The sequence below is a fragment of the Mus caroli genome, chromosome 5, assembly GCF_900094665.2.
Source record: "Mus caroli chromosome 5, CAROLI_EIJ_v1.1, whole genome shotgun sequence".
Classification (NCBI taxonomy): domain Eukaryota; kingdom Metazoa; phylum Chordata; class Mammalia; order Rodentia; family Muridae; genus Mus; species Mus caroli.
The window spans coordinates 142,008,254-142,014,553 of NC_034574.1; positions in this window are offsets into that span (position 1 = coordinate 142,008,254).

The window sequence follows — 6,300 nt, forward strand, 5'->3', positions numbered from 1 at the left end:
ACTCAAAAAATATCAAGATGACCTTGCTTTTTAAGATGCTTCTTAAAATCTCCCACAGGTCAATGCCACACTCCCCAGCTTGGTGTGGCCTTCAGGATCCACAGCTCAGCCCTTTCCAACCTGCATCTCCACCACTGGTGCCCCACAGGCAGTGGGTGACTTTAAGCAACCCCTGTAGCCAGTCTTCTCTGCCTTTCTCTGCTGTCTCGGTGGTCCTCCCTGCTTTTAGGGATGCTTCTCCATTAGCGGAAAGTCTGAGAGAAGATACAATGTAGACCTCACCCAAGTCACAGAACAGACTTTTTACCTGTTTGTTGATTCCTGAGGCAGACAAAGAGTAAGTTTCTCTCTCCTTCTCTCTGTCCCCCTCTCTCTCCCTCCTTCTGCCTCCCTCTTTCTTCCTCTTCTCCCCTACCCTGTCTCTCACTTCTTTACTTACTTTTTTGGCAAGGCTGAGAAAGGAACCCAGGCTTCACACACGTGCCAGGCTAGCTCACAGCTAGTCCCTCCAGTCACTTAAAGCCGTTACCCTTCAGCAAAAACAATTTGGCAACCATGAAGCCAAATGACATTCTTTTAGCCATATGAATCCCTTTACGAGGCTCCAATTATCAGGAAGCTGACCAGTGGGAGCCCTGTGTCTTTCCCCTGGGTGGCTTTAAGCCCTTGCCTTGCTCGGAGCCAACAGAAGTGCTCGGCTAAGGAAGCCAGGCAAGGAGATTCCACCTCTGACGCAGCTTTGAAACACTGAGGGTGAACTCGGGCAGATGTCTGATTAGAAAATAGGATGAGGCTGAAGCCGAATCTCAGTCTAACCCTGAGGAAAGCCAAACTGAGGGATGTTCTATCAAATATCTGAGCAGAGGTGGTCAAAACTGTCAAGGAAAGAGGGAGAGACTGCCTGGTGGAGGTACCTGACAAGACTTGAACCCTAAGTAGGTACTTCTTCCTGGCCTTTTCTGGTTGTCTTCCTCCTAATACGAGACTGGCAATGGGAATGCACTGTTCCCTGCTGCAGCTGTGCTATCGGCTCGTTTCCTTGTAACACAAAGTAGCCAGAGACATATCAGTCTTCCTGTTTCTAAGGAGTATGGCTTTGTTTCTTTTTGTGCTCCCACTTTGCTGTTCATTTGCTTTCTACTGTCCAAGTTTGCTTTCTGTGGCAGGGAAAGCTCTATGGGTTACAGCACAGCCAAGGCAACAGAGAGAGAGAGAGAGAGAGAGAGAGAGAGAGAGAGATACACTGGAGAGGGGGGAGGGGATAGGGGGAGGGAGGGAGGAAGGGAGGGAGGGAGGGAGGGATAAGAGCTTAAGTTCTGATATTATATAGTAACTAGTTTTTATTGCAGTCATTATCATTTAATTAAGACATTTCGCCTGGCATGGTGGCACACCCACGCTTTTAATCCCAGCACTTGGAAGGCAGAGGCAGGCAGATCTCTGTGAGTTTGTGGCTAGCCTGGTCTAAAGAATGAGTTGCAAGTCAGGCAGTGGTGGTGCACACCTTCAGTCCCAGCACTTGGGGAGGAAGTGGCAGGTGGATTTCTAAGTTTGAGGCCAGCCTGGTCTACAGAGTGAGTTCCAGGACAGCCAGGGCTACACAGAGAAACCCTGTCTCGAAAAACCAAAACCAAAACGAACAAATGAAAATTTCTCCTGTTATTTTTCTTTGGCTCATGAGTTCTGTTTAAGAATGTTATTCAATTCTCGAGTATCTGGGTTTTTTTTTTTTTAGCTAACTTATTGATAATCCTTTAGTTCTATATACTAAGGAACAGACCTCACACACAGCGTTGACTATATCTGGCATCAATGCCTTGAAATTTGCTGAGACTTGTTTTTTGTCTGTCTTTGTGACTGTTCATATACACCTAAAAATAACATATACTCTGAATATTTCAGGGATGAGTTCCTTGTTGAACTTTAATTGGTTGGTAGATACTCAGATCCTTATCTTTGCTGACTTGCTCTAAGGTTTACATAAACAAGCATGCTCAAGTCTCCAACTATAATTATATATCTGCCAATTTCTCCATCAGACTTTGACTCATGAAGGTTTTGATTTTAGGTTCACACATGTATGGCACACAGATATTCCCAATACCATAATTTATTTAATTAGAAAGAACCCAAGTGTTTATCAGCTGGTCACTGGGAAAACCAAAACTGGCATAACCATAAAGTGTTGTTAGGCCATAGAAGGTTTGGAAAGTCTGTTACAAGGTGGACTAACCTTGACGACATCATGATTGGTCAAGTAAAGGCCAAAGTCAGCTGGGCAGTTGCATGGTGCGCACCTTTAATGCCAGTACTTGGGAGGCAGAGGCAGGCAGATATTCATGAGTTCAAGGCCAGCCTGGTCTACAGAGTGAGTCCCAGGACAGCCATTGCTACACAGAGAAACCGTCTCTAAAAAAACAAAATAAACAAGCAACAAACAAAAAAGACCCAAGCCAAAGGCTATCCATCCCATAATTTTATTTCTTTAAAGCATTCAGGACAGACAAATCCATATAGAGAGAAAATAGATTGGCGGTTGCCAAGAACCAGGGGAGGGGTGAAAGGGCTCGGCAGTTATGAGCTCTTGCTGTTCTTCCAGAGGACCTGAGTTCAGTTCCCAGCGCCCAGGTCACTGGAGTTTACTACCATGTAACTCTAGCTCAAGGGATCTGATGTCCCTTTCTGGTCTTCCTAGGCACCTGTACACACATACACACATACCCACACAGAGACCCATAATTTAAAATAACAAAATAAATCCTTACAGAGTTGTAGAATTAGTAATGGCGATGGAGCGCACAAGTGTGTACACATCTTTGGTAAATCAGTGAGTTTAGATGGTGAATTTGGGGCTAGGGAGATGGCTCACTACGGACACATAAAGGCTTAAACTCAGGTCCCAAGCATCTGTGTGGACAGCCAGGTGTTGTGCATACCTGCAATCTCAGCGCTGGTCAACCAGTGATAAGTGCATACCTGGAACTCACAGGCCAGCCAGCCTAGCTAGCCAAGGAGTGTCACATTCCAGTAACAGATTCTGCTTCAAATGACAAGGCAGACGGCCTCTAAGGAACGCTCTGAAAGGCTGACCTCTGGCTTCCACATGAATGCTCACATCCATGCACACGCATTTACATGTGCACATAGGAACATGTGCAGTGCACACATCTACTTACATACATTCAGCATTTTTCATTTCCATGGCTGGGGATCTAATCTGGGCCTTGTGTGTGCTGGGCCACACCCTCGGGGCAGATGCTTGACATTAAGGAAGGGACATGGTGTAGAAACTCCAGACTTAGCTTTGCTCCTCTGAAGAACTCCACCTATGCACACACAGCAGCTTCAGTCTTGCTCAAGAGTCCCATCTGCACTTCCTCGGGCCTCCGTCCTAAGCAGCCTCACTGCCTCCAATTAGTCCTTTTAAATAGCTCCAGTTGGCTAAACCTTTCGAATCCAAGCCTGAGAGTATATACTATTATTAAGATAAGATTATAATGTTACTGAGAAATACATGACAGACCTATAGCCACTATAAACACACACACACACACACACACAAACCTCAGGGCAGTGTAATAGGAAAGAGGCTTAAGTCATCTACAAAAGGATGGTGATTGAAGCTTAGCCCAGGAAGGATGAGGAGAGTGGGCATTATAATCCCCTCATTCACAAAAGAGAAAGAGGCCAGCGTTTGGATAGACTCCCCTCAAATTCTAATAGTGACAAAATTTGAGCTGGGTGGTGGTGGTGATGCACTCTTTTAATCCCAGCATTTGGGAAACAGAGGCGAGAGGAGGGGAATCTCTGAATTTGAGGCCAGCCTGGTCTACAGAGGGAGTTCCAGGACAGCCAGGACTACAAAACCAAACCAAACCAACCAACCAACCAAACAAACAAACAAACAAAATATTGATGAATTTAAAAGAAAAACATACACAAATTTGGGGCAGGAGAGATGGTTCAGTGGTTAGAGCACTGGCTGCTCTTGCAGAGGACCCAGATCTGGTTCCCAGAGCCTCTATGGTGACTTTCAACCACCTGTAACTCCTGTTGGGGGGGGGGGTGTCTCATGTCTTTCTGGCCTCCATGGGTACCATGTGCATGCAGTGCACAGACGTACATGCAGGCGCAACTCCCACACACATACAGTAAAGGTAAAGATAATTTGTCTCTAAACTGGGGGAAGGAAACATGAACGACTTTCCCCAGTATGGGAAATGAAAAGTTACGTATGAAAAGTTACTCACTATTGTACTTGCCAGGCAAAACTGAATGCTTTTTCCCTAAGATGGGAATCTGGGCTTGCTGTTTTTGTTCAGTGCTGTGACGAAGGATGTGGACAGCACACGAGAAAACACAGTGTGGGAACAAGTAAAACTGCCTTTCCTCCAGGCCAGCATGACTGCGCACACAGAACCCCCCCTCCCCCCCAGAATTGACAAAGCACCTACCTAAAAAAACATCTTTCATACTCATAAACAAATTTACTAAATTTGTGGGATGCAAAATTAACAACAAAATCAAATGTATTTTCTAAAGTAAAAATGCAGAGTTGGAAATTAAGGTTCAATGAAACCATTTAGGATTGCCTAAAAATCAAAATTAATTTAAAAAGAGTGTTCAAGATGTCTATACTGAGAGGCCCAAAAACTTCTGAGAGGATTTAAAAGGGTTTAAGTGAATAAAAGAGTGGGGCAGATCTATGTGTTAGAAGATAATTCTGTCAAGTGGTTCTTCCTCCTGTCATACACAGTCCATGCAGTCCCATTCAAAGTACAACCTATTATAGAAACCAACAGGCTGGCCTTAAGATAGAGAATGACTGCTCTTCCTGAAGTCCTGAGTTCAATTCCCAGCAACCTCATGGTGGCTCACAACCATCTGTAATGGGATCTGACGCCCTCTTCTGGCACGTGGGTATACATGCAGATACGTAAAATAAACTTTAAAAAAAAAAAAAAAACCAAAAGATAGGGAATGACAAAGAATTAAGAAGCACTAAGCAGTTTTTTGTTTGTTTGTTTTGTTTTTGTTTTTGTTTGTTTTTCAAGACAGGGTTTCTCTGTAGAGCCCAGGCTGTCCTGGAACTCACTCTGTAGACCAGGCTGGCCTCGAACTCAGAAATCCACCTGCCTCTGCCTCCCGAGTGCTGGGATTAAAGGCGTGTGCCACCACGCCCGGCTTCTACTAAGCAGTTTTAACTAGATTCAAAATATATAAATCAACTCTAGAGTAATAATACATTTTGAGGGCCACTACTAAGGTAATTAAGAAAGGATGATATCAGTTGGGTGTGGTGGCACACATCTTTAATACCAGAATTTTGGAAGGCAGAGGATTGCTGTTGATTTTGAGGCCAGCCTGATTTTCATCTCGGATTCCATGCCAGCCATAGTCAGCCTCTGTCTCAAAACAAAAACAAAAACAAAAACAAAAGGAAGGAAGCAAACAAGCAAGCAAGCAAGCCAAGCAAGTAAGTAAGCAAGCATAATATTGACCTAAGCAAATCCTTCTAGCTCAGGAGTCTGGGATACAACTCCAGATACAGATCCATACTTACACGATCAGTTTATGCCCAGTAGCTCTGCTTCAGCCATTCAACAGGGTAAACGAAGACATCGGAACAGCTATTACTAGATCATCTGGATCTCTATATAGAAAAACGTGCATCTTGATCCCTTACCTCATCCTGTATGCTATAATTAATTCTGCATAGATTATAAATGTAACTATAAAGCTAAAACTCTAAAGTGTGCACCAGAGAAGGTCTCCTTTATAAAGCTAGAGTAGAAAGCATTCACTCCAGTAGGACAGGAAGACTGTTAACCATCTGAAGGGCATTCATAGATCCCAGAAGAGCACTTGCCAAGCATTATGAGGCCCTGTAACTAAGCTCCTGGACCACAAGTGAAACAAAACCAAAACAGTAATAAACTGGACTTAAACACTCTGCTTGTCAATAAAAAGAGCTAGGAAAATGAATATAAGTTATAGATTGAGAAAACACTATATATGTGCACAAGCACTATATGTATATATATATACACATATATATATACCTATCATCTATCTATTTATCTATCTATAATCTATCTTTAGAATATATCAAGAATGTTGTGATTTGGGCTGGTGAGATGGCTCAGTGGGTAAGAGCACCCGACTGCTCTTCCGAAGGTCCAGAGTTCTAATCCCAGCAACCACATGGTGGCTCACAACCATCCGTAGCGAGATCTGGCGCCCTCTTCTGGAGTGTCTGAAGACAGCTACAGTGTACTTACATATAATAAATAAATAAAT